This window comes from Marmota marmota, unplaced genomic scaffold (assembly GCF_001458135.2).
Source record: "Marmota marmota marmota unplaced genomic scaffold, marMar, whole genome shotgun sequence".
Classification (NCBI taxonomy): domain Eukaryota; kingdom Metazoa; phylum Chordata; class Mammalia; order Rodentia; family Sciuridae; genus Marmota; species Marmota marmota.
This window is the reverse complement of record NW_026000019.1, coordinates 13,544,831-13,558,038: the sequence shown is the minus strand read 5'-3', so window position 1 is coordinate 13,558,038 and position 13,208 is coordinate 13,544,831. Positions and strand designations below refer to the sequence as shown.

The 13,208-nt window shown below is 36.1% G+C and overlaps 1 protein-coding gene across 17 annotated transcripts in view; it reads left to right on the top strand.

The window, feature by feature from the left end:
* Cep350 (centrosomal protein 350) overlaps positions 1-13,208 on the top strand; it is a 159,848-nt gene continuing 146,640 nt past the window's right edge. For 8 of the 17 annotated variants that reach the window (XM_015491743.2, XM_048809921.1, XM_048809930.1 and 5 more), the window contains exon 1: positions 7-215. The gene's annotated coding sequence lies outside the window, so the exon portion shown is untranslated. Of the gene's footprint in view, positions 216-11,369; positions 11,398-13,208 lie in introns of all 17 variants that reach the window. The other 9 variants (XM_048809924.1, XM_048809915.1, XM_048809925.1 and 6 more) reach the window with 5 other exon arrangements.

Genomic DNA, 13,208 nt, shown 5'->3' with positions numbered 1-13,208 from the left:
TTGCTGTGGGGGAGGGGAGGCAGCCCTTCCGCCTCCTTCCTTCCCTGCGGACCGGCGGATCCCGGGAGCCGGTGCGAGGCGGGCGCCCGGTGCGTCCCCGGAGCGGGGAGGCCAGGCCAGGCAGCCCTGGGGCCGGTCGGGGCGGCGTCACTGCACCCTCCGCCAGGCCCCGCGGGATGCACCGTGGGAGCCGAGGGCGGAGGCGACACTCTCAGGTGAGCAGGAGAGGACCTGGCTGGGACCGCGGACGCTGGCTCAGCCGTAGCTGCCTCTGTCCGCGGTCCCGGGTTCTCAGAGCTGGCCGGAGAGGCGGGGCGGGGCCCCCTGGCCCTGCCTGGCGTCCCCTCCGGAGAACCTTCTTGGGTCCCCAGGCTTTTCCGGTAGGGTCATTCGGAGACCTGGGTTTCAGGTCCCACCTGTGCCTTCCGTAGACAAATTTCCTTGCTTACCTGCGGAGTCTCCCCGACCCCTCTCTCGCCCTTCCTCTAGTCTGCATAGACCTAAGAACCTCTCACCTTTGGCCTCCGGAGAAGTGTTCCTTCTTCGTTTGGAGATTGAGCATATTTTGGGAAATTCCGGGGGACTGACTCCAGTGGTGGGGATGACTACTTTCTGTTCCTTTTCGGTGGGGGTAACATTCTCAAATACAGTGCAGGGAAAACTTTGATCTGCTCCAATTCAGAGGTTATAGAATGTAGTCTACCGGTTAATTCACAAATGATTTGGAGCGTGGCTTTAAAAAGCTTTAAACTTTGGAAGTTATCAGTATCTACCCCCCACACCCCCGTTTAAAAGTAGCCCAATATACTAAGTGATATACAGTTAATATTGTAGATATGGGTTGGAATTTGCCTGGATTTTAGTTTCACATAGATGTAAATTTTAATATTGTTTAAAGATAATAAGCAAATCCTGCATTTGGGAAAAAAGTAGGTTGTCAAGAATAGAGATCATTATCCATATACTCTGCTTGATTGTTTTGACAGTGAGCCTTGTTTTGAATTTGGAGAAGTCGTTAATGTTGCCATGTTAACCATTTCTCCTGGGCCTGTATTTTAAGGGTTTTAAAGGAAAGTCTGTTCTCAGGAACACCCTGAGAAGTTTTGTAGAAGCAATGATAATAAAATACCGCAAGATGACTTCTATTTAAAACACTTCTTAGTTTAAAATATTTTTAAACCAGGCAGTGTGTTGCGAATAACTTGGGATTGTGATTTTAGGCAATTAGTTTTTAGAATTACAGTAGAAGTCACTTCAAATCCAAGCAAGTAATAATTAGTTCTGATATGCTAAATTGACAAATTTCAGTGATATAAAGTAAATCAGAATGATTGAATTGTTATCACATCAAATTTAAGATACTTTAATAAGAAAAAATGTCAAGCTAGAATACATTGTATATATTGATAAATACATGTGTATCTCATCTTTTCATAGTCAGTAGCAGATCTTTGTAGTGATGGTGAGTTATACAAGTAAACAATTTATACATCTGTGAAAGAATTTCTCAGATTTTCTGATATATGGGTGTGTAGTGTTATGTAAGATGGCTAATACTTGGACAACCAGCCTTCTGTGGGGTAATCAATGTATGAGCTATGAATTTTGTGATTTTTTTTCTTTTTATTGCCAGTCTTTTGACCATTTTATATCACTTCTGTATCATGGACAGGAGAAAGGAGATGAAGTTCATATAAAAATACTTTGTATTTGTTAAATTACTGTGAGCTATATTGGGAGCAAAAAAGAAGCTGCTGTCTGAAATTTTTTTTGTGTGTGTTCCTTCACATACTTAATTTATTTTGTGTTCTTGGCACTCTTGTGAAGGAGGTATGACAAATAACCTTACTTTGCAGTTGTGGAAACCATCACACAAGAATATTTATTTTTGTAAATGCTGCTCTTATTTCTACAGATAACCTAAAATTAGTTTTATTTAAAATTAACATAGATACTTCTGGGACTTGGTATTATTTCAGAGTATTTTTAAAAATTCTGCTTTGTTCCTTTTTACATACCACTTGTTCCTTATTTCAGTTCTTAGAAAGTATTAGTATTTTCATAGTTTTTTGTTAATTATTAATAAGTCATGGATTATTATAAGGGATCATTTTACTCCTCTATATACTTTTTGCTTAAACAAGGTTCTTACAAATTGTAGAGAAGCCAGACACTGTTGTGCATTCCTGTAGTCCAAGTGACTCAGGAGGCTGAGGCAGGAGGATTGCAAGTTCAAGGCCAGTCTTTGCCACTTAGGGTGACCCTGTCTCAAAATAAAAAAAGGCTGGGACTTTAGGTCAGTGATAAAGTGCCCCTAGATTCAATCTTCAGTACCATTTTTATTTATATTCTTTATTATATAAAACAAATATTAATTTGCTATGATCAATAGTGGCATAACTGAAAAGTTATGATCTTAGTAATTTTAATATAGAGACAACTGATGACTTAAAAGTGAACTTTAGAGTTATGATTGCTTCATTTTTCATTGTGGGGTAAGTTGTGAAATAGTTTTTTTCTTATTGACATTCTCCATGTCAAGCAATTTTTAATGTCATGGATAGTTAAAAAAAGAACCAAAGATTCTACACTGATGTTGCATGGTACTGATGTTTTGATCATTATTATAAGTGTAATTTTATGCTTACATGTGGGTATTTGGGGTTATTATTTGCCTTTTATATCTGCTGTGTAAATTCCATGATGGCAGAAATCTTTAATTAACTATTATGTACCTAGTGCCTAGCATGTAGTAAGATAGTCAATAAATATTAATTGAGTTAATTGACTGCAGAGTAGTCCTAGGATAATATTTAAAAAACAAAATAAAAATCTAGTTCTTAGTTCTTAGGCACATTTCAGATCTTAGGAATATACTCCAGAGGTATGTTCAAATTGCTAGGTATCAGGGGAATGACAGTCTAGGATTAAAAGCCACTGAGAATAAGCCTCAGGTGGATCCTGAAAACTTTATTGACTATTTTAATGATTTGCCTAGCTGCTCTGGCAATTGTTGTTGTAATTTAAAGAAAATAGGAGGTTTAAGACCCTAACCTGTTATACTAGTACTATAATTATAGGCTTGTAATGACTTAAAGTCACTTCTTAATCATCACATTAAGAACTTTAAATCTTAAAGGCCACTTAGACCAATTCCCATGTTTTATACATAAGAAAACAGAGGATCATATAGGGGAAATATCTCACTCTTAGTTGGTTTCATAACAGGAAGAATCCACTAAACAGCTGCTAATCTGCATTTGTTTAATGTATCAGATAATTATCTAATCAGAAGATAATTGCATTCAACCTAGAAGTCTATTCTGTATTAGTATCAATTAAAAATTCAAAGTGGATCATTTCATGAGTCAAAAAAGTATGTTAACTTAAAAATGAATTTCAACCCTGTTCTTTGTCACTGGGATAAGTTGGGACAATTGAAACAACTTTCTGGGAGGAAATTTGACATTATTTATCAAAATTAAAAGTATACATACTCTAATAGAATCATTTAATTTTTAGTTTATCCTACGTAAATTTTAACACAAAAGCACAAGAATGTTCATTTTAGTATTATTTCCCAGTGTCAGCATTTGTAAATAACAATAAATGCCCTAAATGTCGATTGATAGAGAAATGGTTAAAATTACAGTATATTTATTCTGTGATCACTCTGCAGTTGCTAATAAGTTTGGGGATATCTAAATTTACTTAATGAGAAACAGCTGAGTGTATTGTTCTGCATATGAACTATGCAGCCGACTTTCTGGGTTCAAATCCTAACTGTACTAGCTAACTGAACTGGCTGTGACCTCATCTATAAATTAATAATAATTCTCACCTTACAGGGTTGCTGAGAGAACTTGTTGAGTATTTATACCCTGAGTCAGCATAGTATGCATCATGTAAAGTCTTTGCTATTACTATTATGTACTGACGTGGAAGAATGTTCATGATATAATATTGAGTGCAGGAAATATGTTGCTCTACACTATGTAATATGATTTGATTTATAAAAATTGTGTCCAGGTATGGGGATTTAGCTCAGTTGGTAGAGTGCTTGCCTCACATGCATAAGGCCCTAAGTTCAATCCCCAGCAGCGCGCGCACACACACACACACACACAGACACACACCACACACATCCATAAGAAAAGAAATGTAGTTTTGTTTGCATAGAAAAAGTTCTGTAAGGATACATGTTATAACTGTTAGCTGCCTCAGCACCACATAAAAATAAATAAAATAAAGGTATTGTGTCCATCTATAACTAAAAAAATATTAAAACAAACAGTCCCACTTTTTTTTTTTTTAAATATTTATTTATTTAGTTAGTTTTTGGCGGACACAACATCTTTGTTGGTATGTGGTGCTGAGGATCGAACCCGGGCCGCACGCATGCCAGGCGAGCGCGCTACCGCTTGAGCCACACCCCCAGCCCAAGTCCCACTTTTGTAAATTTTGAAATTTTGTTCTAAAATATTGCTTCAATATTTTCTTTTTCTTTTTAAAATATGTTTTACTTGCCAATGGATTTTATTTGTTTATTTGTATGTGGTGCTGAGGATCGAACCCAGGGCCTCACACATGTCAGGCAAGTGCTCTATCACTGAGCCACAAGCCAAGTCCCAGTATTTTCTTAAATGATGTTATACATGTATTTCTGAATTTAATTTTCAGAGGTTTACAGATTTCATCAACAGAATATCACATGATTAGATCCAACTTTTGTTGATGGAAAATTGAAGTTAATCTATGAAAATCCCTAATAAATGTATTTATTTTTCAACTAGCTTTGTGTCCTTTGGTAATATTTCTTAATTTCTAAGTGACTCCATAGGCTAGATTAGTGTTTCCAAACTCAGTTATCAAACTATGCACTGAGGTTGTTTGCTGTGAGTACCACAGTGAGTTCACATGGACACAGAAGTATATCTGAAAATTTTGAAAGGAATGTAGCAACTAACAGTTTGAGATGGTACAGTTGAGGTGGTGCTACATTTCTTTTGATGACAGTGTGTCTTCAAAAAGCCAGGTTTAGGGGATTGCTGCAATTAAAAAGCACTGTGGCTGCGTGTGGTGGCGCACTTGTAATCCCAGACTGGGGAGGCTATAGCAAGAGGATAAAGAATTTCAGGTCAGCCTAGGCAACTTTGCAATACTGTGTCTCAAAATAAATAAATAAAATAAAATAAATGAATAAATGAATAAAATAGAAAGGGTTGGGGATGTGGCTTAGTGGTTAAGTGTTCTTGGGTTCAAGCCTCTCAGTACCAGTAAATAAATAAATTACAAGTACTGTGCAAAATCAATGTGGAATAGTAAGTGAAGGTGGCAGTGGCCAAAATTGATTGAAGGTTTGAGAAGCTGTGTAATTTCTAATAGTTATATAGATCCCATTAATAAGTAATTGTGCTTATTTAATAATAAAATAGAAATATTTCTTTTAATTTATGTATTTACTTTTCACACTGGTACTAAGTTAGGCCATAAATAATTAGATAGCATGGACCTAACCACTAAATAATTGGAACTGTTAAGTTTTTTTTTTTGGCCTAGAAGCACTGTGAAAAATTACTGAGGGTTATTAAGGTACTGAGGATTATTAAGGGTTCTGTGAAATGAGAAAGTTTGGGAACTACTCAAACTCTTTTAACCAGATCCCCCACAATAAGAAATATTTTCCCCAATATATCCTCAAGAACGTAATGTATGTAAAAACAAAGTAAAAGCTTCTCTAAAAGTAAAATATCTTAGTGGGGTGCCAGTGATGTGGTACTGTAGTTCCAGCTACATGGAGGCTGAGGCAGGAGAACTGCTTGAACCTAGGAGTTCAAGGCCATCCTGGGCAATGGGGCAAGACTCGTCTCAAAAAAACCTGCTAGTTCAGGGTCTGGGGTATTATGTTCACTGGTAGAGCATTTACTTAGGATGAGCTAGGTAAACCATGGGTTCAGTCCCCAGCAAGCTCCCCCCTCACCCAGCAAAAAACTAGTTACAACTCACTAGATTGTATTTATTGTACTTTTTCCTCTATTACTGGATCACAGATACATATTTAAAAAACCCCTAACCTCCAGCTTTAATATGCTTTGTTTTCTATACTGGAAGCTAGATTCTATACAGTAGATGGCGTCTCTGAACATTTGTGTAGCTGCTGGGGGTTTTTTTGTTGTTGTAGTTGTTTGTTTTTTGCTTTTTAAAAAATCTTTTCATTTAATCTATTTATTTATTTATTTTTAGTACCAGGGATTGAACCCAGGGGCGCTTAACCACTTAGCCACATACAAGCCCTTTTTGCTTTTTATTTTGAGACAGGATTTTGCTAAGCTGCTTAGGGCCTTGTTAAATTGCTGATGCTAGCTTAGAACTTGTGATTCTCCTGCCTCAGCCTCCTGAGCCCTTGGAAGTAGCTGCCATTTTTGTATGATGAGCTATTTTAAATGTTACAGAGAAATGATGTAAAGGAGACCTTTTATAAACAGAAGGATAATTGTACAAACGGAAGAATCAGGTTTATATTTGATAAGTTTGGATAGGTAATTTTTTTTTCTATGTTTGAGATTGAATACAAGCCCTTCCTTGTACATGCTAGGCAGGTGCTCTACCACTGAGCCACACTCCCCCACCCTCTTTTTTTTAAGTTACTATGTAACAATTATTGTAAGTAGACTTGCAGAAGCTGCTGTTGGAATTATGGGATTCTTTTAAGCTAGGTTTAAAAGTCACTCATGAATAATAGCTTTGGCACAACATTTTTTTTTTTTTTTTTTTTTTTTTTGGTACTGGTGATTGAATCTAGGGGTGTTTTACCACTGAGCTATAACCCTGGTCCTTTTTTTTGGGTACTAGGGATTGGGTCTCGCTGAGTTACTTACAGCCTCAATAAATTGCTGAGGTTGGCATTGAGCTTGTGAACCTCCTGCCTCAGCCTCCCGAGCCCCTGGGATTACAGGAGTGTACGCTGTGCTCAGCAACCCGGATCTTGTGTGTGTGTGTGTGTGTATGTGTGTGTGTGTTTTGGGGGGTACCAAGGATTGGAATCCGGGGCATTTGACCACTGAGCCACATTCCAATCACTATTTTGTATTTTATTTAGAGAGTCTCACTGAGTACCTCACTATTGCTGAGGTTGGCTTTAAACTTGCGATCCTCCTGCCTCAGCCTCCTGAGCCACTGGGATTACAGGTGTGTGCCACTGTGCCTGGCTATATTTTCTATTTTGAGACAGAATCTAAGTAGCCAAGGCTAGAGTTGCTGGGATTACAGGTGTGTGCCACTGTGCCTTAGGCTTAGTACAACTTAATAATTTTCATTTCATAAATGATTTTTATGTCTATTTTGTTAAATAATTTCTTTTTAGTTTTGAGATTGTTTTTAAATGTAAAATACAGATGTACATATGTAATTATTATTATTTAAAATATTTTTATAGTTGTAGATGGACAGTATGCCTTTATTTATTTATTATGTGGTGCTAAGGGTCAAATCCAGTGCCTCACACATGCTAGGCAAGTGTTCTACAACTGAGCTACAGCCCCAGCCCATATATAATTATTTTTAAATGTTACCTTTTAAGACAGTTTTTGATCAGGAATGGCTAACCTCTTGCTATTGTATGAAATATTTATGCTCATTTATTTTTTATTCTAATTATATATGACAGTAGAATGCATTTTGACACATCATACATACATGGAGTGTAACTTCTCATTCTTCTGGTTGTACCTGATATGGAGTTACACAGGTCATGTAATCATATATGCAAGTAAGTTAATAATGTCTGATTCATTCTACTATCATTCCTATTCCCATACCTCCTACCCTTCCTTCACCCCTGTCTAATCCGAAATACCTCTATTCTTCCCTACTTCCCATTGTGAATTNCCGCGCCGCCCGCATTGTGAATTAGCATCTGCCTATCATGGGCTCATTTTTTTGTGTTTATGTGTGCCTGTTTGCATTTAAGAATGGCAGTCTGAGACTTAACCAATGGGACCACCATTCAGCAAACAGATCTATATGTTGTGTATTATGTATGGACTAGGGATATGAAGAGAAATAAAACACCACCTCAGTCCTGGGTAAGAGGAATGATAAAGTTCTATGAATCCACAAACAGGAAGCAACTACACTTATCAAGGAGTTGGTAAAACCTTCCAATGAAAGAAAATTAGTTTTTTTTTTTGGCGTGTGTGTTTCATTACACAGCCTTAGCTAAGTTATTGAATGTGGAAGGAAACGTTCAGGATTTATCACTTTTTCTTCTTTTATTTTTTCCCCTCAAAAATAAAAAAAGTAATGATAAATGCATTTTAAAAATTCAAAAACATACCCTGAAAAATCTGCCTCCTATCCTGAGCTTTCATTCTCTCTCCTTGGAGTTAACTAGTGTTAACAATTTCCTGTGTATCAACTTTTGTAGTGAAAAGTTTATACTTTCAGTTAAAGAATCCTATTTGCAATCTATAGACACCTTTTTGAGGATAAGTTCCTTGAATTTAGAAGAGTATTCAGGATAATTGGAGAGCAAAGTATAGGTTCATTTGGGGCTTTTTTTTTTTTTTAAACTTTTTAGTTATTCTTGGCTTTGTTCACTTCCTTCAGCTCTCCTTAAATAAAAGATTGTCTTCAGTCAGTCTGTATTCTAGCTCTTTGTTTCGTATCAGTATGGGGCATTGTTTTTTAGTTATCTTCATTCTGCTTCCTATGCTGCTAGTTATCTTCATTCTGCTTCCTATGCTGCTATAGGCCAGACTGGTACCAAATGTTACGTATCTTTCATGGATTTCCTGGATTGTTGTAGGTCAGCCTTGTTTTTGTTAAAGTTAAGTTTATATTTTATATGTAAAAAACATAATGCTAAAGTCTCTGGTCATTTGTACATTATATTATATTGTGGGTATGTTGGTTCTTCTGGGAATTTACCTGGAATAATATAATAGGTGTGATTTAGAGGTGGAATATTTTCACTTTCTTGTTTGCCTGGTCCCTGTTAAATTTACCATTTGTCCATTTTATATTGAGAATACATGGTAGTTCTACTATAAGGTTGTCTTTTTAAAAAACTTTTAGACAGAAATGGTGGTTGTATAAGATCTGAACTGAATGAGAAAACTGAAATGTACCAAAGGTATGGAAAATGTTTTCTTTAAGAGCCAGAGCAAAGTCATTCTTTCATCTTTTGTCCCTAGTGTCTGGCACATAATAGGTGCCCAATAAATATTGAGCAGATTGAGACTGTATGACTGAATGAAGCACTATCAGTGTGAAGGGAAAATTTGCTTATCAGAAGATACTTGAAATTTGACTATTTAAAAATGTCATCTGGTGTCCTATTTGTATTTGTACTACAGGTATGGATCAGTGTTTTTCAAAATTTTTGGTGTCAATACCAGTTCATGTATTTAAGTTGGTTACTGAAGACTCAACAGTAACCAAAAAAAGAGCTTTTGTTGTTGTTGTTGTTTTTTAATACATTTATTTTATTTATTTTTATATGGTGCTGAGGATCAAACACAGGGCCTCACACATGCTAGGCATAGGCCACAACCCCAGCTCTCAACAGAGCTTTTATTTATGTAGGATATATCTATATTCTGTATTTGAAATTTTAAATGTACTTATTTGTTTACTAACACATTACATATAAACAGATAACATTTTTAAATGAAAAATAACTGTTTTCTAAAACAAAAACATCTATTGAAAAGAGTAGCATTGTTTGATGTATTTCACATCTTTTTAATGTCTGACTTAATAGAAGACATCTGGATTCTCATATCTGCTTATGCAGTCAGTTGTGATATCATTGTTATATACCTTTGAAATGGGAATAGTTTTGATTTGAAAAATACCCCCTGAAAGGGTCTCAGAACCTTAAATATCCTTAGACTATACATTTGGAGAACTGGTGGTATAGCTATAAATTCAGAGTAGAAAAGAAGACCTAGATATTTCTGGCTTATACAACTGAGTAAGTAAGATAGGGAATACCTCATTTGATTATTTGAGGAATAATCATGAGTTGGCTTTTGGAGATTGAATTTGATGTAACTTTGAGGTTTCTTTGTAAGCAGTTGATATGCTTACAAAGTTCTGGACTAGAACTTTGGGAGTCATTGGCATATAGATGGTATTTGAAATTTGGGGCAAGGGTGAATGTTACCTAGGGAGAGTGTATAGTGTTAGAAAGCAAAAAGCACAATGTCAAACCCTCCTGAACTTTAAGATTTAAAAGCTAGTTAGAGAAGGATGAGTTACCAAAGGAGACTAAGAACTAGAACTAAGGATATAGAAAAGTCAGAGTATAGTGTATAGAAGCCATGGGAAAAAAGTATTTCAAGGAATCAGTTGAACATTTTGTTCCTGCAGGTTAAATTCTTCTCTACAAAGAGAAATATGAGTTTTGGGTATCATAGATGCTACCCATAGAATTATTATTATTTGGAAATTATTGGCCACTAGTGTGCTCAAGATTTGCTATTTTGCACTATGTTGTTGAGCCTGGCTCCCATGCATTGAGATTCAGTGAGCTTTGTGTATCATTCAGCTTCTCTGTGGTTTTTAACATACTCAGTCCACCATAATGATCTCTACTTGTGTTGTTTCACCTCATGGTGTGTATACCCCAAATAACAAATAACAAATATAAAACAAAGTGCAAGACCATAAGAGGCGTTCATCTCAATACGTTGTACTCTATTTGGCCAAATTTGTGTGGTATTATCAATTTGGAAAAAATGCTCTCAGTTCCCTTTTACTGAATGTATCAGAACCATTTCTTGTTAACTAATTTGGTGTTTTGATTCTTTTTACTACCTATATCAGACAGATTCATCAATTGAATACATCTGAGAGTCAGATTGTTCAGTTGATCCATTTTTAGAGAGTAGTAAACTGTGATGAATGCTGCCTTAGCAGTCAAGAAGGTTGAGAACTGAAAATACCCATTAGATTTGGAGGTGAAAAGTTCTTTGGTGATATTAATGAGTGAGAGCTCTTGTGGAAAAATGGGGGTGGGAGTTACTTTAGAAGTGCTTTAAAAGTATCTGAATAGAGACCAAGTGCATTTGATTTTTTTTGAGAGGTTTATGAAGGAAAAAGAAGTAATAGAAGGAGGGTACAGGGTTGAGGGACTTTTTTTTTTTTTAAGTAAGAAAACTTGATTAAATATAAATGCTGAAAAGGATCTCACAGAAGAAAGGAGATTGGAGATACATGTGACAGAAAAATAATATAACTGATAGTTTTCTTGTGAGAACCTGGGTGGGGAGATCTAGAAGCAGGTGAAGTATTCTTATGGCTCCTAATCGCTAAAAGTTACTTGTTTCATTCTTTTCCCTTTCCCCTCATTTGTGAACTCTAAGCCTGCATGATATGAAAGACAATTAAATGGTAAGTGTAATTCTTTTTAATTTCTTGGTTGCTGTTAGTTTTGTGTAAACCTTTATAGTTTTCTTATGATGTAAATATTTTTGTGACAACTTGAAATGTAGACTCCTTGTTGACTTTAGATCATGTTTGTTATCAAAGTAAAAAAAAATTTAAATTACATCCTTATTTGACTTATTTATATCATTTTAACTGGATTCTTTTTTATATCACTTAATAGTTTTGGTGAAATTGCATTTCCATTTTCTTTTGGAAAGTTAGCCATCAGTTATTTTTTGGAAGTTGATTATCATAGAATGATATCAAATACAGTATCTCTTATTCATCATGATTTTTGACTTTAGTCTGAACAAAACAAATATTTATGTATATTTGACTTTTATTTGAAACAACTTGTTTCTCTACAAATGCCAGTTAAACTTATTTTAAAATAGATATTAGATTAAAACTCTTGAGTCACTTAAATGAATAATAAAAGTATTTTTAAATTTAAAGAAATTTAAGAAGCTTATAGTACAGTAAGGAGAATAAGTACAGTGAAGTCATTTGTTGTATTGTTGATTTCTAAAAACTGTGGCCAAAACATATGAGAGAGGAGTGGGCAATATTTAATCTTTAAAACAAATACAGGGCCTGGGACTATAGCTCAGTGGTAGAGCATGCTTAGCATGCTCAAGGCCCTGGGCTCCATCCCCACCACCCTACCCCACCAAAAAGCCACAAATATGAACATGTCTAAATTATGCCATTTCCTTCTTTCTCCACCTTCATCTCTTGACAGTTTTTTTCTTCAGTCACATGGAACTTTTTGACGACTTCTACAGAATCATGCTCTTTTTTTCCCTCGGAACCTAAATCTTGGAAAGGTTTTCCTTGCCTATCCTTAGCTAACTCCTTTATCCATTCTTTAGGTCTCGGGTAACACACTCTCTCTCTACTTTCCAGAATAGATGAATTCTTTCCATTGTGTGCTTCCATAGAGCCTGTATTTTTCCTTATTTTCATCTCATTTATGATATGTATTCAATATAGTCCAGCCTTTACTTCTTGAGACGCAAGAACCCTGTTCTTTTCACAGCTTTATCTCTACTGCTTAGCACTATTCATTTCTGCTACATACTTGGCACCCAATTAATGTTTGTGAAATAAAAGATTGGTATGGGTCAGACTGAGGAAAAGTGTTTTCTTGACTATGGGAGGACAATAGTCTGATGCAACATTTAGACGACCAAGGGATTTTCTAGAACAACTTACCTGCCCTGTTTAGGAGAGAGGGGAGAATAAAAGCTTCATCTGTGGACATTTGTGAGGAAGTCTTATCCTTTGCGGGGTGAATTTGGTAACCATTGAGGCACATAGATTATAAAAGCATTCTCTAAAGAAGTTAAAGTTCAGTGAAATTAGTGGAGCAGAGGTTTCTGAGGAAAATAGAATCTAGGTGGGACAGGAAGGTGATTCTGATGATGAGATTGTGAGAGAAGCTAGGGCAATATGTTATAGATGGTGGCTGAGTTTGAATATTATGAGAGGCATTATGGAAATGATTGTTAGAGACTCCCAGAGGTAGGAGAGAGATCTGGATTTATTTTATTTGTCTATCTATCTATCTATCTATCTATCTATTTATTTATTTATATTTTTTTCAGTCAATGTAAGGAAAATTTTATTGAGGTCCGTCCCAAGGCCATACATGGGGCTTGGGTAGGAGGCCACCCCTTGGGGAAAGGAGCCAGTGGAGGGGCTTTATTTAGACCTTCTTCTTGGGGCGGAGGTTGTTGTTGTGGCCACACTTCTTCCTGCAGCAGTTCACAGCC